Source organism: Notolepis coatsorum (genome assembly GCF_963971535.1).
Source record: "Notolepis coatsorum genome assembly, chromosome: 3".
Taxonomy (NCBI): domain Eukaryota; kingdom Metazoa; phylum Chordata; class Actinopteri; order Aulopiformes; family Paralepididae; genus Notolepis; species Notolepis coatsorum.
This window is the reverse complement of record NC_140167.1, coordinates 206,535,558-206,558,851: the sequence shown is the minus strand read 5'-3', so window position 1 is coordinate 206,558,851 and position 23,294 is coordinate 206,535,558. Positions and strand designations below refer to the sequence as shown.

Below are 23,294 nucleotides of genomic sequence, written 5' to 3'. Positions count from 1 at the left end.
AATATTGCAGAATTTGCCCTAATCTGGACTGAAATTCCGTGTTCGGGAGACCCTAACCCTAACCCTACAGAAGACGATATCCGACAGTGGCCATATCTAATGGATGTTGAGTTAATGCAAATTGATGCCGATGTTGAGCTACTGATTGGTGTCAACACACCTAAGGCTTTGGAACCACGGCACTTTTTCTGGTATAGCAGTTATCTTTGTTGCAAAACTGCTCCCTCTGCTGGACGGTTTAGCTTTTTGCGTTGAGTCTGTATACTTAGGTCGCTTTCACACAGGGGCTGTTTGGTCCGGACTTTCGGACCAGAATTCGATAGTCCGGTTTTTCGGGTCTGTGTGAATGCGCGTCGAACTCGGTTCGCGGACCAAACAGTCGAACTCTGGTCCGCCTGAAAACGTAGGTCTCGGTTCGGCTTCATCGAACCAAACGCGAACCAAATATAGGAAGTGATTATTATTACCACTGCTCGCAGCACTCACTGCAAAACAAGCACACTGCATCTAATCTCTCTATCTATCTATCTATCTATCTATCTATATATCTGTGCATCTTGGGAAGAAGGAAGAAAAAACGCGGCTTATTATTATTACCGAGGCGCGCGGCTTATTATATTATTAATAAAACAGCTACTTGTGGGCACTCATAAAAACACCGTGGTCTACAAGTTGTTTAGCGAGAGGATGGTGGTAATGTGCTTCAATAGAACAATGGATCAATGCCATGTCAAAACTCGGCTCCGCTGATCTGGAGGACTCGCAGTCCACACAGACACACACACACACGGGATCGCAGCCACACACACATTTCCACTGTCCAATAGACAAGCGCCCTTTTCGACCGTGTGACATTGTTCAGAAGGTCTCGGTCCGCCTGACAGATATCTGTGTGAAAGCAGGCGAACCAAATGAAGAATGCAACAATGTTGCAACTTCACCCCCAGAACCGCACCGAGTCCACCAAAACTATATGTGAAAGCGACCTTAGACTTTGTACCTGCCTTTTGAGTTGCAAAGTCTTGAATGTCCCCAAAGACTGGTTCCAATGCTATTCTGGCTTGCTTCTCCACAAACTTTACTAGATCTCCAAACCTGGCTCTTCTTTCGTATCTTTCCTGAAAGTCACACACGGCTGATCTCCATTTATCACGGAGCTTGAATGGTAACTTTGAGACGATGGTTCTGAGATGCGTTGGATTTTCCAACTACATCATGTGCTCCATATCCTGCATTGTATTACAACAGCCTCTCAAAAACTGTACATAGGAACGCAAACATTTTTACCATCCCTAGGCCTTCTCTTCCTGCTCATTAAACCACCTGAGATTCCAAGAGTCCCCGCCCCCCACTCTCAACGTGCACTACCAGCCTTTGGATACTAGGTGGAGTAGATGACTACAGAGGTGCAGAAACAAAATGTAAACAAATGATAGATACACTAAGAACACAATAGAATGGCTCCAACAATCTGTATTTGATGTTTGTTTGTTGTGTTGCATATTTGAAATAAACTTCAATCAAATCAAATCAAACCCCCCACTCAACAAAAACCTGTGTTTAACCTAGCCATCTATAAAACATCATGCTAAAACTGTGAAACAAATGTCCTACTCCCCTAAAGAAAGAAATACATAGCAAACATGACTCAGTTATGCAATAGTGCTGCTGCTTTTTATTTGGTTAAAATATTTTAGTTAAGACTAAAAGACTACAATATGACTACAACGATTTCATGACGGCTTCCTGTCCATGCAATGCACGGAGCATTAACGTAAGATTTCCAACAACAGATTGCTGCTAATTAAACACTTCATCGTTAACGCTATGTCAAGTTCATACGTGTAGTGTAGTATGAACTCGACATAACGTTAAAGTTACTCCGTTTCCATGAAGTGTTTAATTAAGTCCGTCGCAGATGGATGGTACACTGGTAGTGTAGGCGCCGTAATGGAGGTCTCTTTATTCTCATTCAGTATTCTATTTGTGTTGTATTATTAGTTGTACTGTCACTTTAGGTGTTGGGCGTGCTCACGAGGGTGTGGCGCTAATGGAAGTGTACTTATGGAGTTTCATTCACCTTTTCACGTTGACAGTTCACGGAGAGAGGGGGTGAGAGTTAGGAGTGCATATTTTCTTTTGACCGCAATAACGCAATATTGAAAGCACGCAAGACCGCAAGAACGCATCAATATCAGTATATTAGTGTATGTAAATAAGTGTATTTTGTTTGTCTCATGAAGCGAAAGAATAAAAGACTCAAAAGTATTTCCTGGACGTGGAACGGAGTTATTTCACGATGCACGTCAATTGTTTGTACTCCTCTACTTAGCCCCTCGGCACGGCTTGTCTATGACAGTCTACTGCCGCAACAGGTAGCTAGCTAACTTTAGCCACAGCTGCAAAAACGAATTTCAATGATGTTATGAGCTATCAGTAGCTAGCCAGCTAGATACCGTTAGACAACGCCTCGTGTATTAAACTAAAGTGAATAGTTTACTGGACCATTGTTTAATCGTTGCTTCAGTGATGTTAGAAGAGGACCTGCATGCTTTTCGGTGCGAATGAGACGGGTCTGTGAGGGGGAGGGGCAATGAGGGTGTGTGAGCGTGTATGTGCGTCAACTTAACCAATCTAAAATCAGCATTAAAGCTAAGAACGTCAAGCTCACGTTTGATTGGTTAGAATGGTCACTGTCAACTCACAAGGCACATACTGAGTGACAAACTAGCGAATGTACAGAGAAAGGGACGAGGGGGGGGGGTCGCACCAGAACAATTATTTGCACTCGCACGAATGCTCCCAATTATATTTTGAAGTCGCACAGATACAATTTCGGTCGCATATGCGACCAATTCGGTCGCAATTTCGAGCCCTGTGAAGGGAGGCTTAGTTCTCTCTCCAGCTACTTTATCAGTGAAGGAATGAATGAATGAATGAAAACTTTATTTAACAGATTGCAGAATGGGTACAATACAGTACGGCTCAATACATACAATTGTTAAGGGGATGCAGACCTGAGAAAGACGTTTGTCTTGTTTCCATCAGGGTCCCCCATTTTCAATTCATATAGGGGAGGCTTAGTTCTCTCTCCAGCTACTTTATCAGTGAAGAGAGGCTTAGTTTTCTCTCCAGCTACTTTATCAGTGAAGGGAGGCTTAGTTCTCTCTCCAGCTACTTTATCAGTGAAGGGAGGCTTAGTTCTCTCTTCAGCTACTTTATCAGTGAAGGGAGGCTTAGTTCTCTCTCCAGCTACTTTATCTGTGAAGAGAGGCTTAGTTTTCTCTCCAGCTACTTTATCAGTGAAGGGAGGCTTAGTTCTCTCTCCAGCTACTTTATCAGTGAAGGGAGGCTTAGTTCTCTCTCCAGCTACTTTATCAGTGAAGGGAGGCTTAGTTCTCTCTCCAGTTACTTTATCAGTGATGGGAGGCTTAGTTCTCTCTTCAGCTACTTTATCAGTGAAGGGAGGCTTAGTTCTCTCTCCAGCTACTTTATCAGTGAAGGGAGACTTAGTTCTCTCTTCAGCTACTTTATCAGTGAAGGGAGGCTTAGTTCTCTCTTCAGCTACTTTATCAGTGAAGGGAGGCTTAGTTCTCTCTTCAGCTACTTTATCAGTGAAGGGAGGCTTAGTTCTCTCTCCAGCTACTTTATCAGTGAAGGGAGGCTTAGTTCTCTCTTCAGCTACTTTATCAGTGAAGGGAGGCTTAGTTCTCTCTTCAGCTACTTTATCAGTGAAGGGAGGCTTAGTTCTCTCTTCAGCTACTTTATCAGTGAAGGGAGGCTTAGTTCTCTCTTCAGCTACTTTATCAGTGAAGGGAGGCTTAGTTCTCTCTTCAGCTACTTTATCAGTGAAGGGAGGCTTAGTTTTCTCTCCAGCTACTTTATCAGTGAAGGGAGGCTTAGTTCTCTCTTCAGCTACTTTATCAGTGAAGGGAGGCTTAGTTCTCTCTCCAGCTACTTTATCAGTGAAGGGAGGCTTAGTTCTCTCTCCAGCTACTTTATCAGTGAAGGGAGGCTTAGTTCTCTCTTCAGCTACTTTATCAGTGAAGGGAGGCTTAGTTCTCTCTCCAGCTACTTTATCAGTGAAGGGAGGCTTAGTTCTCTCTTCAGCTACTTTATCAGTGAAGGGAGGCTTAGTTCTCTCTCCAGCTACTTTATCAGTGAAGGGAGGCTTAGTTCTCTCTTCAGCTACTTTATCAGTGAAGGGAGGCTTAGTTCTCTCTCCAGCTACTTTATCAGTGAAGGGAGGCTTAGTTCTCTCTTCAGCTACTTTATCAGTGAAGGGAGGCTTAGTTCTCTCTTCAGCTACTGTATCAGTGAAGGGAGGCTTAGTTCTCTCTCCAGCTACTTTATCAGTGAAGGGAGGCTTAGTTCTCTCTTCAGCTACTTTATCAGTGAAGGGAGGCTTAGTTCTCTCTCCAGCTACTTTATCAGTGAAGGGAGGCTTAGTTCTCTCTTCAGCTACTTTATCAGTGAAGGGAGGCTTAGTTCTCTCTCCAGCTACTTTATCAGTGAAGGGAGACTTAGTTCTCTCTTCAGCTACTTTATCAGTGAAGGGAGGCTTAGTTCTCTCTCCAGTTACTTTATCAGTGAAGGGAGGCTTAGTTCTCTCTTCAGCTACTTTATCAGTGAAGGGAGGCTTAGTTCTCTCTTCAGCTACTTTATCAGTGAAGGGAGGCTTAGTTCTCTCTTCAGCTACTTTATCAGTGAAGGGAGGCTTAGTTCTCTCTTCAGCTACTTTATCAGTGAAGGGAGACTTAGTTCTCTCTCCAGCTACTTTATCAGTGAAGGGAGGCTTAGTTCTCTCTTCAGCTACTTTATCAGTGAAGGGAGGCTTAGTTCTCTCTCCAGCTACTTTATCAGTGAAGGGAGACTTAGTTCTCTCTCCAGCTACTTTATCAGTGAAGGGAGGCTTAGTTCTCTCTTCAGCTACTTTATCAGTGAAGGGAGGCTTAGTTCTCTCTTCAGCTACTTTATCAGTGAAGGGAGACTTAGTTCTCTCTCCAGCTACTTTATCAGTGAAGGGAGGCTTAGTTCTCTCTTCAGCTACTTTATCAGTGAAGGGAGGCTTAGTTCTCTCTCCAGCTACTTTATCAGTGAAGGGAGACTTAGTTCTCTCTCCAGCTACTTTATCAGTGAAGGGAGGCTTAGTTCTCTCTTCAGCTACTTTATCAGTGAAGGGAGGCTTAGTTCTCTCTTCAGCTACTTTATCAGTGAAGGGAGGCTTAGTTTTCTCTCCAGCTACTTTATCAGTGAAGGGAGGCTTAGTTCTCTCTTCAGCTACTTTATCAGTGAAGGGAGGCTTAGTTCTCTCTCCAGCTACTTTATCAGTTAAGGGAGGCTTAGTTCTCTATTCAGCTACTTTATCAGTGAAGGGAGGCTTAGTTCTCTCTCCAGCTACTTTATCAGTGAAGGGAGGCTTAGTTCTCTCTTCAGCTACTTTATCAGTGAAGGGAGGCTTAGTTCTCTCTTCAGCTACTTTATCAGTGAAGGGAGGCTTAGTTCTCTCTCCAGCTACTTTATCAGTGAAGGGAGGCTTAGTTCTCTCTTCAGCTACTTTATCAGTGAAGGGAGGCTTAGTTCTCTCTCCAGCTACTTTATCAGTGAAGGGAGGCTTAGTTCTCTCTCCAGCTACTTTATCAGTGAAGGGAGACTTAGTTCTCTCTTCAGCTACTTTATCAGTGAAGGGAGGCTTAGTTCTCTCTCCAGTTACTTTATCAGTGAAGGGAGGCTTAGTTCTCTCTTCAGCTACTTTATCAGTGAAGGGAGGCTTAGTTCTCTCTTCAGCTACTTTATCAGTGAAGGGAGGCTTAGTTCTCTCTTCAGCTACTTTATCAGTGAAGGGAGGCTTAGTTCTCTCTTCAGCTACTTTATCAGTGAAGGGAGACTTAGTTCTCTCTCCAGCTACTTTATCAGTGAAGGGAGGCTTAGTTCTCTCTTCAGCTACTTTATCAGTGAAGGGAGGCTTAGTTCTCTCTCCAGCTACTTTATCAGTGAAGGGAGACTTAGTTCTCTCTCCAGCTACTTTATCAGTGAAGGGAGGCTTAGTTCTCTCTTCAGCTACTTTATCAGTGAAGGGAGGCTTAGTTCTCTCTTCAGCTACTTTATCAGTGAAGGGAGGCTTAGTTTTCTCTTCAGCTACTTTATCAGTGAAGGGAGACTTAGTTCTCTCTCCAGCTACTTTATCAGTGAAGGGAGGCTTAGTTCTCTCTTCAGCTACTTTATCAGTGAAGGGAGACTTAGTTCTCTCTCCAGCTACTTTATCAGTGAAGGGAGGCTTAGTTCTCTCTTCAGCTACTTTATCAGTGAAGGGAGACTTAGTTCTCTCTCCAGCTACTTTATCAGTGAAGGGAGGCTTAGTTCTCTCTTCAGCTACTTTATCAGTGAAGGGAGACTTAGTTCTCTCTTCAGCTACTTTATCAGTGAAGGGAGACTTAGTTCTCTCTCCAGCTACTTTATCAGTGAAGGGAGGCTTAGTTCTCTCTTCAGCTACTTTATCAGTGAAGGGATGCTTAGTTCTCTCTCCAGCTACTTTATCAGTGAAGGGAGACTTAGTTCTCTCTTCAGCTACTTTATCAGTGAAGGGAGGCTTAGTTCTCTCTCCAGCTACTTTATCAGTGAAGGGAGGCTTAGTTCTCTCTCCAGCTACTTTATCAGTGAAGGGAGACTTAGTTCTCTCTTCAGCTACTTTATCAGTGAAGGGAGGCTTAGTTCTCTCTTCAGTTACTTTATCAGTGAAGGGAGGCTTAGTTCTCTCTTCAGCTACTTTATCAGTGAAGGGAGGCTTAGTTCTCTCTCCAGCTACTTTATCAGTGAAGGGAGGCTTAGTTCTCTCTCCAGCTACTTTATCAGTGAAGGGAGGCTTAGTTCTCTCTTCAGCTACTTTATCAGTGAAGGGAGGCTTAGTTCTCTCTCCAGCTACTTTATCAGTGAAGGGAGGCTTAGTTCTCTCTTCAGCTACTTGGCAGCACTGATGTAATCAGTAAGCATTAGTGAAATTAGCCAACATAACATTTCCCTGCAGATAACGGACAGGGGTTGATTGCTATTGACATCTCCAAGTAAAGATATGTGACAATTTGCATACCGAGTTTCAGATCAGAAAATTCTGATCACCATCGATCACCAGATGCATCAGTCATAGATCTTGACATCATCCCCAAATCACAACATGCATCACCTTATCATTATTGTCATAATTATCTTTGCTGTTCTTGTTTAATCTGAATAATGTGTTGCACACTTGTCTTGCAAGCTCTTGTACTGCTTCGTATAAATAGGCCTACATGTTTTTGATTTGTGATGTCATTGCTGCCTGTCAAATTTTATTTTATAATTTGTCAGTGTGCCATATAGGGGAAATATCTCTAAATTACAATATAATTATGACATTTGAGAAAATCTGCAGAATTGATTACTGTGACTGTAGGTTGGTATGCCTTGAGATTCCTCCGGAAACGGCAGGTTGGAGCTGAATAATGAAGCAAAAGGAAATGCTAATTCCGGATGGATTTTGTCTGGCTCCAAAAAGAAAATGTTATTTGTATGCTAACTTCAAAGTCTACCCTCTTCTAGATAGAACAATCCAGCCAGACATAACAAACAATAATACCCTTCTCACTTGACACACCTGGATCCTAAACCCATACCTCTCACTCTGGTGGAAGACAGACTTCATCTAATCACTCCATATTCAGCGAGGACGGTGGTGGAATCATTTAAGATCAAGTCCTTCTGAGACCTTTGTACTTGTTGCATGCGGTGAGGATTTATTCACACACACACACACACACACACACACACACACACACACACACACACACACACACACACACACACACACACACACACACACACACACACACACACACACACACACACACACACACACACACACACACACACACACACACACACACACACACACACACACACACACACACACACACACACAGCTGGCCGGGCCGACAGATTGCGAACTCATCGGTGGCGGCGTTGGACATTGTTGTGTTTTCAACAGCCCCCAGTGGTTCTGCATGCTAATTGGTCGGGGCCACTCCAGGCTGGTTCTGAGCTGAGGGAGGTGCTCTGCGGTGCTGAGTGGGGATGAGAGTCCCAGCCCTCCATCTGCTGAGAGAGAGGGCCCCGAGGTAACTGACATTTCTATCATTGTGGGTTTTTTTTGTTTTGTTTTCCACCCGAGGACACGAGAGTGTTTGTCCTTTCACATGAGGACAGGAGTCTGGTGTCGTTTCACATGAGGACAGGAGTGTTTGTCCTTTCACATGAGGACAGGAGAGTGTTTGTCCTTTCACATGAGGACAGGAGTGTTTGTCCTTTCACATGAGGACAGGAGAGTGTTTGTCCTGTCACATGAGGACAGGAGAGTGTTTGTCCTTTCACATGAGGACAGGAGAGTGTTTGTCCTTTCACATGAGGACAGGAGAGTGTTTGTCCTTTCACATGAGGACAGGAGAGTGTTTGTCCTTTCACATGAGGACAGGAGAGTGTTTGTCCTTTCACATGAGGACAGGAGTGTTTGTCCTTTCACATGAGGACAGGAGAGTGTTTGTCCTTTCACATGAGGACAGGAGAGTGTTTGTCCTTTCACATGAGGACAGGAGAGTGTTTGTCCTTTCACATGAGGACAGGAGAGTGTTTGTCCTTTCACATGAGGACAGGATAGTGTTTGTCCTTTCACATGAGGACAGGAGAGTGTTTGTCCTTTCACATGAGGACAGGAGAGTGTTTGTCCTTTCACATGAGGACAGGAGAGTGTTTGTCCTTTCACATGAGGCCATGAGAGTGTTTGTCCTTTCACATGAGGACAGGAGAGTGTTTGTCCTTTCACATGAGGACAGGAGAGTGTTTGTCCTTTCACATGAGGACAGGAGAGTGTTTGTCCTTTCACATGAGGACAGGAGAGTGTTTGTCCTTTCACATGAGGACAGGAGAGTGTTTGTCCTTTCACACACGAGGACAGGAGAGTGTTTGTCCTTTCACATGAGGACAGGAGAGTGTTTGTCCTTTCACATGAGGACAGGAGAGTGTTTGTCCTTTCACATGAGGACAGGAGAGTGTTTGTCCTTTCACATGAGGACAGGAGAGTGTTTGTCCTTTCACACACGAGGACAGCAGCGCCCCCCTGAGGGCTTATTGAGCCAGGTGGACAGCACTTGGGGTGAGCTGGGGATGGAACTGTGAGGTCACACGGGTCACTGTGCGTCAGTATGTATGCACGCGCAGTCGCACACACACACAAAACTCATGCGCGTGTAAGAGAGTTTTTTGTGTGTGTGTGTGTGTCTTCAAACCAAGTTGGTCTGTTATACCCGTCTTGTTTCTGTTGTGAAGCACTTTGAGCTGCAGTTTCTGTATGAAAGGTTGTATACAAATAAAGTTTATTATTATTATTATTATTATTATTATTATTATTATTATTATTATTATTATTATTATTATTATTATTATTATTATTATTATTATTATTATTATTCAATCTACTCTGAGAGAAGACCGCATGGGTTCAGATCAGAATCAGAAAAGTCTTTATTGTGGACAGCGACGCCTACAGGTCAGGTCTGGGCGCAGCGTGACCTCCCACGCGTTACACTTCACCAATGAGAGTCCTCGCTGCCAGGTGAAAAATGAGGCACTGGCTGTCGCCGCACGTGTCGGAGGAAGCGTGCGGAGGACTTCAGGTTTCCCTTTTTTTATTTTTTTTATTGATCTTTTTCCCCCTCCTTTTTCCTCCAATTTTCTCCCATTCCAATGTTAGTCGTTATGCCAATTCCCAGTCCCTTCCTGGTCGCTGCACACTTACCCCCCACAGTCGGTCTGGGAGAGTGGAGGCTATCACGTGCTTCCTCCGACACACGTCTAGCCAATCAACCGCTTCTTTTTCACCTGGCAGCGCGGACTCTCACTGAGAGCGTGTAACGTGTGGAAGGATCACACTATCGCCCTTAGATCCTATCCGCGCTTAGCAGACGCCCCGACCGAACTGTAGGAGTCGCTGTTTACAATGACCCGGACCCACCCCGCCAGCTTCTCCCACCCTCTAATACTGCCAATTGTATTAGTGTGAACGGCCAGCCAAGCTGGTGACAACCCCGGAGCTGTGAGCTGGATTCTAACAGGCGAATCCAGCGTCTCCGGGGTTGGTGACGAACGCAATCTCCGCTACGCCACCTAACCGCCCCTTCAGGTTTCCCTTTTTAAACATATTTTCATTGTACTGTACTTGTGCTGTATAATGATGACAATACATTTTTATCTAATCTAATCTATTGCGAATTCGCGCTCGTTCTGAAATGAGGCCAATCGATAGCCATCACTCTTTCCACCAAGCAGCACTAATATGTAAAGTACAGTGTTCCACCAAGCAGCACTAATATGTAAAGTACAGTGTTCCACCAAGCAGCACTAATATGTAAAGTACAGTGTTCCACCAAGCAGCACTAATATGTAAAGTACAGTGTTCCACCAAGCAGCACTAATATGTAAAGTACAGTGTTCCACCAAGCAGCACTAATATGTAAAGTACAGTGTTCCACCAAGCAGCACTAATATGTAAAGTACAGTGTTCCACCAAGCAGCACTAATATGTAAAGTACAGTGTTCCACCAAGCAGCACTAATATGTAAAGTACAGTGTTCCACCAAGCAGCACTAATATGTAAAGTACAGTGTTCCACCAAGCAGCACTAATATGTAAAGTACAGTGTTCCACCAAGCAGCACTAATATGTAAAGTACAGTGTTCCACCAAGCAGCACTAATATGTAAAGTACAGTGTTCCACCAAGCAGCACTAATATGTAAAGTACAGTGTTCCACCAAGCAGCACTAATATGTAAAGTACAGTGTTCCAAGCAGCACTAATATGTAAAGTGCAGTGTTCCACCAAGCAGCACTAATATGTAAAGTGCAGTGTTCCACCAAGCAGCACTAATATGTAAAGTACAGTGTTCCACCAAGCAGCACTAATATGTAAAGTACAGTGTTCCACCAAGCAGCACTAATATGTAAAGTACAGTGTTCCACCAAGCAGCACTAATATGTAAAGTACAGTGTTCCAACCACCACTTAGCTTCTAATGGCGTGTAGGGCTGTACCGAATGCTTCGAAGCTTCGATCATAATGTTGACATTCGAATTCTAAATCAACATTCAAATTTTTAATTTTTTATAATTTTTTTTTTTTTATCTTTTTTTTGTTGTGTCTATTCAATCTGTTTAAAGTTTCAAGTTTAGTTTAAACCAATGGGAGTTTTCTTCACAGTTGCAGTTAAAGATTAGGCTACACTAATATTATAATATAAGTCGTCACCATCACTTTCATACCAACCGTGCCCTTATTGGATTATTTTTATGTTGACGAAACGGATGAGTTATTTAAAGAAAGTTGATTTAATAAAAGAAAAAGACTCATTTAATCAGATCAATCACTTGATTCAAATTGAGGATTTAGTTTATATAAAAAAAATATATATATATTTATATGTTTTTTTTGTAAGTAATTCTTTTTTTATAGACATTCAAAGCTTCGTTCGAATACTTCAATCGAAGCTTTGAATGTAAAAAAAATTACATTCGGTACAGCCCTAATCTATAATTGTCTGTCCGTTAATGTCGCACCAAACGACCAAATCAAATTCCTTCTATGTGCAAACTACTTGGCAATAAAGACCTTTCTGATTCTGAGCAGCAGAGTTTCTGCTAGCCGTTTTCTTCTGGCCGGCCAACTAATTATGGGCCAAGTGTCAAATTGAGCGGTCGTATATAATACATGTGCGGTCATATAAAATGCATGAAAACATGGTTAGGGGAAGGGAAATAATAATCACAAGTACTACGCTCAATGATGTTGAATTGGTAAGAAATACATTTGAATAAATTTGGTGTACCAATATCTTTGTTGGCAGACGACTCCTTCGGACAATCTCTGTTAACATTACTGCTACATTACCTATCATTAACATAATTAGTAAGCATAGTGTAGCTCAGTGGTTCCAAAACTGTGGGGCAAACTACATGAGGGTTGAGATGGAGAGAGAAAAAATACATTGTTCCCTCATGTAGTTCTATGGTTGTTCCCTGGTGTAGTTCTATGGTTGTTCCCTGGTGTAGTTCTATGGTTGTTCCCTGGTGTAGTTCTATGGTTGTTCCCTGGTGTAGTTCTATGGTTGTTCCCTCATGTAGTTCTATGGTTCACAGTGTGAAGAGAGGTCTGGCTATGAGAGCGGAACGAAAATGTATTCAGATTTAAATACAATGTTTTTGCAGACGAGAGCTGTAAACACTGTTGCTCGGTTACCGTCACGCGTATCACCCGTGGTAGTGAGCTAGCTAGCTGACGCTCCATTAGCTATTACCCAAGGGGGGGGGGGGGGGCGACTGAAAAGGTTCGGGAACCATCGGTGTAGCTCATCCTGTGTACTTCCTACTTGTTGCCTCGCTGAACGATCAGTTTGATAGTACTGCCTCAATGTTTCCCCACATGTTCCTCGTCACAGCTCTCGTCTTAATTTTTTTTTATCTACTTTTTCTCCGCATTTTTCTATTTTTCTCCCGTCCCCAATTTCGTATTGTCCAATTCTACCCTCCCCTGTCTCGAACGCTGTTAGGCCATGCCTCCCACAAGCCGGCTGCAATGTGGACGAAGCCTTGCATCACGTGTCCCCTCCGGTACTCGAGGAGGCAGTCGTCGCATTTTTTCACCTGCACAGCGCAATCTCTCAGCGGCGAGGGTCTGCGTGGGAGGGACACGCCGCCCTCGTCGCTTCCTGATTCTGCTGCGCAGGCGCACCAACCGACCTGTAGGAGTCGCTGTCCACAACGTCCGATCCCCACCCACCAGCTTCCCACCCCTAACACTGCCAATTGTATTAGTATGAACGACCAGCCAAGCTGGTAGCAACGCCGAGAGCTGGGCTCGAACCCAGCATCTCCTGCGTTGGTGGTGAGCGCCTTGCCCACTTGCGCCACCTAGCCGCTCTCGTCTTCATTCTTAACGTTAGCATATATTTAGCATTTTGTTTTTGTTTTTTATATATTAGATTAGATTTAGATTATTAGATTATACTATATGTAACTATTTATGGTAGGGCAAATAAAACAGAGGGCATACATACCCTCATCTGGCACCTTGTTGCCCATTATGCACATGTCCAGAGTTAATTATATTGATTTGTTATATTGTTAACACTGCTTTCTTATCCTATTTTATTTTTACTTCTCCACTGTACTATAATTATGTCACCTATCTTATACTACCTGCAACCCCCCCCCCCCCCTCCCCCATGCTGCCTGAATTTCCCCAAGGGGATCAATAAAGGAATATCTTATCTTAGAAGTGGGGTTTTTAAAGAGTCCAGACTGCATCGCAGGAGTCCAGCAGTAGTCTATGTGTCCAGTGAGCCACGGCTGCCACACACTAACGTATATTCACTGACCATTCGCCAGTCAATGTAATAATAAAAAAAATAAACGTACCGGCCAACATGGCCGTCAAGATTTATATTTACCGGCGAATTGAAATTGTAGACAGCAAATGGAAACCCTGTAGATAGGAACTGCCCACTCTAGTTGAATCTCTTTGTTTCCAAACACACAAATGGGAAAATGTAGTTCTATATTAAGTTCCCTGGTCCACACATGTTCATGTACCCGTGAATCTTCCAAATAAATTTACACGTGAATGAATAACGACAAGATTGCTATTTTGGAGCCGGCACTAATATCCATTTTAATTGCACCCTATTTATAAACTTCAAATAAACTCTCCAGAACCCTGCTCCTCCCCCCCGCTCAGCTCTGGGTTGCCATAGAGACGTGGCTTCAGTCGAGGCTCGGGCTGTGGCAGGGGAGGGACGAGAGCGACTGTAGTCTGTCATGAAACATGTCCGTTCTGGCTCATATTTACTGGAACTGTGTTACGTACGTCTGTTCAAGATGCCCAAGAGAATTTCACTTTCTCTCTCTCTCTCTCCAACCTATTGTGCCAATCTATGAATCAATGATAGACACTCTGCCTCACTCAGATTATTACCTTAAATAAAAACAACCTTGAACGTCTGCCTCTATACTACTAGGAACAGAAAACTCATGATGCTGCTGCAGTGACTCACATTGACCTATGGTATTCAATAACAAGTATTGGTAGCACTTCACAAGGTGCTTGGAAAGGTGTGCAGTTGTTCAGCGTGGACGACATAGCCAGGCCGGTGCGGTTCTGCCAACTTTGCGACTGAGGGAGCGACTGAGGGAGCAAGCGCACGCACACGCGTGTACATGGAGCACAAACCCACAGAAGGCAGTGATCATAAAGGGGCTCCTTTCAGAGCAGCTACTGTACATAACCCAGGTGCTTGAGTCATCAGAGCAGCTACTGTACATAACCCAGGTGCTTGAGGTTCATCAGAGCAGCTACTGTACATAACCCAGGTGCTTGAGTCATCAGAGCAGCTACTGTACATAACCCAGGTGCTTGAGGTTCATCAGAGCAGCTACTGTACATAACCCAGGTGCTTGAGGGTCATCAGAGCAGCTACTGTACATAACCCAGGTGCTTGAGGTTCATCAGAGCAGCTACTGTACATAACCCAGGTGCTTGAGGGTCATCAGAGCAGCTACTGTACATAACCCAGGTGCTTGAGTCATCAGAGCAGCTAATGTACATAACCCAGGTGCTTGAGTCATCAGAGCAGCTAATGTACATAACCCAGGTGCTTGAGTCATCAGAGCAGCTACTGTACATAACCCAGGTGCTTGAGGGTCATCAGAGCAGCTACTGTACATAACCCAGGTGCTTGAGGGTCATCTAGGACAAATATATCCACAGCTGTAACCTACTAACAGAAGGTGAAGTGGCTTCGAGGGGAGGCCACACAACGCCCACTGCCTCTCACTGGGAGACACGAGCGGAGAGCATGCTCCAGTGCTCTTACTCACTCTCACACACACACACATGCACACGCACACACCCCACACCCACACAGAGACCTCCTTTCTGTGCAGGGTGTCATTAGCTGGCAAAGTGAGTTTCTCAAAAACAGCCAATATTCATCCTGGCCTATAATGTTTGTTCATTAAAGACCCACACACACACACACACACACACACACACACACAGTTTCACTGTAAAGGTGATTGTTGATGAGCAGGGACTGATTTGTACTTTACACACATGGAGGTAGGATTGTTTGAGCGCACACAGAGGTACAGTAACGCACACACACACCAGTATCCAATTGGGGCATTCCATGTGAGCGTATGGTTTTTTGGAGTATTGCCAAACATGCTATGCTAACATACATATAACATATACAGTACATTCACAAATGAACATGCAACCACACAGTCAGCACATTATAAATCAGTATTAATTTCTCAGACCATTTGTCGTAAAAAGATAGAGCGGCAGTGAAAGCTCTCTCTCGTACACGCCTAGAGACTAAAGCTCTACAGTGAAAGCTCTCTCTCTCGTACACGCCTACAGACTAAAGCTCTACAGTGAAAGCTCTCTCTCGTACACGCCTACAGACTAAAGCTCTACACTGAAAGCTCTCTCTCGTACACGCCTAGAGACTAAAGCTCTACAGTGAAAGCTCTCTCTCGTACACGCCTACAGACTAAAGCTCTACAGTGAAAGCTCTCTCTCGTACACGCCTACAGACTAAAGCTCTACACTGAAAGCTCTCTCTCGTACACGCCTATAGACTAAAGCTCTACAGTGAAAGCTCTCTCTCGTACACGCCTACAGACTAAAGCTATACACTGAAAGCTCTCTCTCGTACACGCCTACAGACTAAAGCTCTACAGTGAAAGCTCTCTCTCGTACACGCCTACAGACTAAAGCTCTACACTGAAAGCTCTCTCTCGTACACGCCTACAGACTAAAGCTCTACAGTGAAAGCTCTCTCTCGTACACGCCTACAGACTAAAGCTCTACACTGAAAGCTCTCTCTCGTACACGCCTACAGACTAAAGCTCTACACTGAAAGCTCTCTCTCGTACACGCCTACAGACTAAAGCTCTACACTGAAAGCTCTCTCTCGTACACGCCTACAGACTAAAGCTCTACAGTGAAAGCTCTCTCTCGTACACGCCTACAGACTAAAGCTATACACTGAAAGCTCTCTCTCTCATACACGCCTACAGACTAAAGCTCTACAGTGAAAGCTCTCTCTCGTACACGCCTACAGACTAAAGCTCTACACTGAAAGCTCTCTCTCGTACACGCCTACAGACTAAAGCTCTACACTGAAAGCTCTCTCTCGTACACGCCTACAGACTAAAGCTCTACACTGAAAGCTCTCTCTCTCTTACACGCCTACAGACTAAAGCTCTACAGTGAAAGCTCTCTCTCGTACACGCCTACAGACTAAAGCTCTACACTGAAAGCTCTCTCTCGTACACGCCTAGAGACTAAAGCTCTACACTGAAAGCTCTCTCTCGTACACGCCTACAGACTAAAGCTCTACAGTGAAAGCTCTCTCTCGTACACGCCTACAGAGACTAAAGCTCTACAGTGAAAGCTCTCTCTCGTACACGCCTACAGACTAAAGCTCTACACTGAAAGCTCTCTCTCGTACACGCCTACAGACTAAAGCTCTACACTGAAAGCTCTCTCTCGTACACGCCTACAGACTAAAGCTCTACAGTGAAAGCTCTCTCTCGTACACGCCTACAGACTAAAGCTCTACACTGAAAGCTCTCTCTCGTACACGCCTACAGACTAAAGCTCTACACTGAAAGCTCTCTCTCGTACACGCCTACAGACTAAAGCTCTACAGTGAAAGCTCTCTCTCGTACACGCCTACAGACTAAAGCTCTACACTGAAAGCTCTCTCTCGTACACGCCTACAGACTAAAGCTCTACACTGAAAGCTCTCTCTCGTACACGCCTAGAGACTAAAGCTCTACAGTGAAAGCTCTCTCTCTCGTACACGCCTACAGACTAAAGCTCTACACTGAAAGCTCTCTCTCGTACACGCCTAGAGACTAAAGCTCTACACTGAAAGCTCTCTCTCGTACACGCCTACAGACTAAAGCTCTACACTGAAAGCTCTCTCTCGTACACGCCTAGAGACTAAAGCTCTACAGTGAAAGCTCTCTCTCGTACACGCCTACAGACTAAAGCTCTACACTGAAAGCTCTCTCTCGTACACGCCTACAGACTAAAGCTCTACAGTGAAAGCTCTCTCTCGTACACGCCTACAGACTAAAGCTCTACACTGAAAGCTCTCTCTCGTACACGCCTACAGACTAAAGCTCTACACTGAAAGCTCTCTCTCGTACACGCCTACAGACTAAAGCTCTACACTGAAAGCTCTCTCTCGTACACGCCTACAGACTAAAGCTCTACAGTGAAAGCTCTCTCTCGTACACGCCTACAGACTAAAGCTCTACAGTGAAAGCTCTCTCTCGTACACGCCTAGAGACTAAAGCTCTACACTGAAAGCTCTCTCTCGTACACGCCTACAGACTAAAGCTCTACAGTGAAAGCTCTCTCTCTCGTACACGCCTACAGACTAAAGCTCTACACTGAAAGCTCTCTCTCGTACACGCCTACAGACTAAAGCTCTACACTGAAAGCTCTCTCTCGTACACGCCTACAGACTAAAGCTCTACAGTGAAAGCTCTCTCTCGTACACGCCTACAGACTAAAGCTCTACACTGAAAGCTCTCTCTCGTACACGCCTACAGACTAAAGCTCTACACTGAAAGCTCTCTCTCGTACACGCCTACAGACTAAAGCTCTACAGTGAAAGCTCTCTCTCGTACACGCCTACAGACTAAAGCTCTACAGTGAAAGCTCTCTCTCGTACACGCCTACAGACTAAAGCTCTACTCTGAAAGCTCTCTCTCGTACACGCCTAGAGACTAAAGCTCTACACTGAAAGCTCTCTCTCGTACACGCCTACAGACTAAAGCTCTACACTGAAAGCTCTCTCTCGTACACGCCTAGAGACTAAAGCTCTACAGTGAAAGCTCTCTCTCGTACACGCCTACAGACTAAAGCTCTACAGTGAAAGCTCTCTCTTGTACACGCCTAGAGACTAAAGCTCTACAGTGAAAGCTCTCTCTCGTACACGCCTACAGACTAAAGCTCTACACTGAAAGCTCTCTCTCGTACACGCCTACAGACTAAAGCTCTACAGTGAAAGCTCTCTCTCGTACACGCCTACAGACTAAAGCTCTACACTGAAAGCTCTCTCTCGTACACGCCTACAGACTAAAGCTCTACACTGAAAGCTCTCTCTCGTACACGCCTACAGACTAAAGCTCTACACTGAAAGCTCTCTCTCGTACACGCCTACAGACTAAAGCTCTACAGTGAAAGCTCTCTCTCGTACACGCCTACAGACTAAAGCTCTACAGTGAAAGCTCTCTCTCGTACACGCCTAGAGACTAAAGCTCTACACTGAAAGCTCTCTCTCGTACACGCCTACAGACTAAAGCTCTACAGTGAAAGCTCTCTCTCTCGTACACGCCTACAGACTAAAGCTCTACACTGAAAGCTCTCTCTCGTACACGCCTACAGACTAAAGCTCTACACTGAAAGCTCTCTCTCGTACACGCCTACAGACTAAAGCTCTACAGTGAAAGCTCTCTCTCGTACACGCCTACAGACTAAAGCTCTACACTGAAAGCTCTCTCTCGTACACGCCTACAGACTAAAGCTCTACACTGAAAGCTCTCTCTCGTACACGCCTACAGACTAAAGCTCTACAGTGAAAGCTCTCTCTCGTACACGCCTACAGACTAAAGCTCTACAGTGAAAGCTCTCTCTCGTACACGCCTACAGACTAAAGCTCTACTCTGAAAGCTCTCTCTCGTACACGCCTAGAGACTAAAGCTCTACACTGAAAGCTCTCTCTCGTACACGCCTACAGACTAAAGCTCTACACTGAAAGCTCTCTCTCGTACACGCCTAGAGACTAAAGCTCTACAGTGAAAGCTCTCTCTCGTACACGCCTACAGACTAAAGCTCTACAGTGAAAGCTCTCTCTTGTACACGCCTAGAGACTAAAGCTCTACACTGAAAGCTCTCTCTCGTACACGCCTAGAGACTAAAGCTCTACAGTGAAAGCTCTCTCTCTCGTACACGCCTACAGACTAAAGCTCTACAGTGAAAGCTCTCTCTCGTACACGCCTACAGACTAAAGCTCTACACTGAAAGCTCTCTCTCGTACACGCCTACAGACTAAGGCTCTACACTGAAAGCTCTCTCTCGTACACGCTTACAGAGACTAAAGCTCTACACTGAAAGCTCTCTCTCTCGTACACGCCTACAGACTAAAGCTCTACAGTGAAAGCTCTCTCTCGTACACGCCTACAGACTAAAGCTCTACACTGAAAGCTCTCTCTCGTACACGCCTAGAGACTAAAGCTCTACACTGAAAGCTCTCTCTCGTACACGCCTACAGACTAAAGCTCTACACTGAAAGCTCTCTCTCGTACACGCCTACAGACTAAAGCTCTACACTGAAAGCTCTCTCTCGTACACGCCTACAGACTAAAGCTCTACAGTGAAAGCTCTCTCTTGTACACGCCTAGAGACTAAAGCTCTACACTGAAAGCTCTCTCTCGTACACGCTTACAGAGACTAAAGCTCTACAGTGAAAGCTCTCTCTTGTACACGCCTACAGACTAAAGCTCTACACTGAAAGCTCTCTCTCGTACACGCCTACAGACTAAAGCTCTACACTGAAAGCTCTCTCTCTCGTACACGCCTAGAGACTAAAGCTCTACAGTGAAAGCTCTCTCTCGTACACGCCTACAGACTAAAGCTCTACACTGAAAGCTCTCTCTCGTACACGCCTACAGACTAAAGCTCTACAGTGAAAGCTCTCTCTTGTACACGCCTAGAGACTAAAGCTCTACAGTGAAAGCTCTCTCTCTCGTACACGCCTACAGACTAAAGCTCTACACTGAAAGCTCTCTCTCGTACACGCCTAGAGACTAAAGCTCTACAGTGAAAGCTCTCTCTCGTACACGCCTACAGACTAAAGCTCTACACTGAAAGCTCTCTCTCTCATACACGCCTACAGACTAAAGCTCTACACTGAAAGCTCTCTCTCGTACACGCCTACAGACTAAAGCTCTACAGTGAAAGCTCTCTCTCGTACACGCCTACAGACTAAAGCTCTACACTGAAAGCTCTCTCTCGTACACGCCTACAGACTAAAGCTCTACACTGAAAGCTCTCTCTCGTACACGCCTACAGACTAAAGCTCTACAGTGAAAGCTCTCTCTCGTACACGCCTAGAGACTAAAGCTCTACAGTGAAAGCTCTCTCTCGTACACGCCTACAGACTAAAGCTCTACACTGAAAGCTCTCTCTCGTACACGCCTACAGACTAAAGCTCTACACTGAAAGCTCTCTCTCGTACACGCCTACAGACTAAAGCTCTACACTGAAAGCTCTCTCTCGTACACGCCTACAGACTAAAGCTCTACAGTGAAAGCTCTCTCTCGTACACGCCTACAGACTAAAGCTCTACACTGAAAGCTCTCTCTCGTACACGCCTACAGACTAAAGCTCTACACTGAAAGCTCTCTCTCGTACACGCCTACAGACTAAAGCTCTACACTGAAAGCTCTCTCTCGTACACGCCTACAGAGACTAAAGCTCTACAGTGAAAGCTCTCTCTCGTACACGCCTACAGACTAAAGCTCTACACTGAAAGCTCTCTCTCGTACACGCCTACAGACTAAAGCTCTACACTGAAAGCTCTCTCTCGTACACGCCTACAGACTAAAGCTCTACAGTGAAAGCTCTCTCTCGTACACGCCTACAGACTAAAGCTCTACACTGAAAGCTCTCTCTCGTACACGCCTACAGACTAAAGCTCTACACTGAAAGCTCTCTCTCGTACACGCCTAGAGACTAAAGCTCTACAGTGAAAGCTCTCTCTCGTACACGCCTACAGACTAAAGCTCTACACTGAAAGCTCTCTCTCGTACACGCCTACAGACTAAAGCTCTACACTGAAAGCTCTCTCTCGTACACGCCTACAGACTAAAGCTCTACAGTGAAAGCTCTCTCTCGTACACGCCTACAGACTAAAGCTCTACACTGAAAGCTCTCTCTCGTACACGCCTACAGACTAAAGCTCTACAGTGAAAGCTCTCTCTCGTACACGCCTACAGACTAAAGCTCTACACTGAAAGCTCTCTCTCGTACACGCCTACAGACTAAAGCTCTACACTGAAAGCTCTCTCTCGTACACGCCTAGAGACTAAAGCTCTACAGTGAAAGCTCTCTCTCGTACACGCCTACAGACTAAAGCTCTACACTGAAAGCTCTCTCTCGTACACGCCTACAGACTAAAGCTCTACAGTGAAAGCTCTCTCTCGTACACGCCTACAGACTAAAGCTCTACACTGAAAGCTCTCTCTCGTACACGCCTACAGACTAAAGCTCTACAGTGAAAGCTCTCTCTCGTACACGCCTACAGACTAAAGCTCTACACTGAAAGCTCTCTCTCGTACACGCCTACAGACTAAAGCTCTACACTGAAAGCTCTCTCTCGTACACGCCTAGAGACTAAAGCTCTACAGTGAAAGCTCTCTCTCGTACACGCCTACAGACTAAAGCTCTACACTGAAAGCTCTCTCTCGTACACGCCTAGAGACTAAAGCTCTACAGTGAAAGCTCTCTCTCGTACACGCCTACAGACTAAAGCTCTACAGTGAAAGCTCTCTCTCGTACACGCCTACAGACTAAAGCTCTACAGTGAAAGCTCTCTCTCGTACACGCCTACAGACTAAAGCTCTACACTGAAAGCTCTCTCTCGTACACGCCTACAGACTAAAGCTCTACAGTGAAAGCTCTCTCTCTCGTACACGCCTACAGACTAAAGCTCTACACTGAAAGCTCTCTCTCGTACACGCCTACAGACTAAAGCTCTACAGTGAAAGCTCTCTCTCGTACACGCCTAGAGACTAAAGCTCTACACTGAAAGCTCTCTCTCGTACACGCCTACAGACTAAAGCTCTACACTGAAAGCTCTCTCTCGTACACGCCTACAGACTAAAGCTCTACACTGAAAGCTCTCTCTCGTACACGCCTACAGAGACTAAAGCTCTACAGTGAAAGCTCTCTCTCGTACACGCCTACAGACTAAAGCTCTACACTGAAAGCTCTCTCTCGTACACGCCTACAGACTAAAGCTCTACACTGAAAGCTCTCTCTCGTACACGCCTAGAGACTAAAGCTCTACACTGAAAGCTCTCTCTCGTACACGCCTACAGACTAAAGCTCTACACTGAAAGCTCTCTCTCGTACACGCCTACAGACTAAAGCTCTACACTGAAAGCTCTCTTTCGTACACGCCTACAGACTAAAGCTCTACAGTGAAAGCTCTCTCTCGTACACGCCTACAGACTAAAGCTCTACACTGAAAGCTCTCTCTCGTACACGCCTACAGACTAAAGCTCTACAGTGAAAGCTCTCTCTCGTACACGCCTACAGACTAAAGCTCTACACTGAAAGCTCTCTCTCGTACACGCCTAGAGACTAAAGCTCTACAGTGAAAGCTCTCTCTCGTACACGCCTAGAGACTAAAGCTCTACAGTGAAAGCTCCCTCTCGTACACGCCTACAGACTAAAGCTCTACACTGAAAGCTCTCTCTCGTACACGCCTAGAGACTAAAGCTCTACACTGAAAGCTCTCTCTCGTACACGCCTACAGACTAAAGCTCTACACTGAAAGCTCTCTCTCGTACACGCCTACAGACTAAAGCTCTACAGTGAAAGCTCCCTCTCGTACACGCCTACAGACTAAAGCTCTACAGTGAAAAATGATAAATCGTCATATCCGGCTGGCATCCAATGTGTTAAAAAGAAATGTTCATTCTGTATTGAGATTGTACCATGCCTATCATCCTACCACCCACCCAATTCATCCATCCACCCACCCTCCCATCCAATCCATCCATCTAGGGCTGGGCGATAAAATGATAACGATAATTATGGCGACATATTTTAATAATCGATATTGAAAAAAAGAAATATCGAAAAATAGAAATTTCAAATTCTTTTTTTTATTTTTGTGTGGCCTGCAACAGGGCAGTTTTAAAACCAGAGACAGTGGACAGACTTGTCTTTCTTGCCTGCAACTTAAAGTAATGGCTTTGCTCGTCCAAATGACAATACTGACCAAATTGAGATTTACTTTTCTCTTGTCCATTTATTTAGTTTGCTTTCTAATTTAAAATACAGTTTGAAACCGTCTGTACACAGTAGGCTATGTGTGCTAGCAGAGCTAGACTCCAGTCACGGTG

The 23,294-nt window shown here is 44.9% G+C and overlaps 1 protein-coding gene across 1 annotated transcript in view; it reads right to left on the bottom strand.

Moving 5' to 3' along the window:
- Nucleotides 1-23,294, bottom strand: part of rabgap1l (RAB GTPase activating protein 1-like) — a 573,823-nt gene that overhangs the window by 236,560 nt on the left and 313,969 nt on the right. The window lies entirely within an intron of this gene.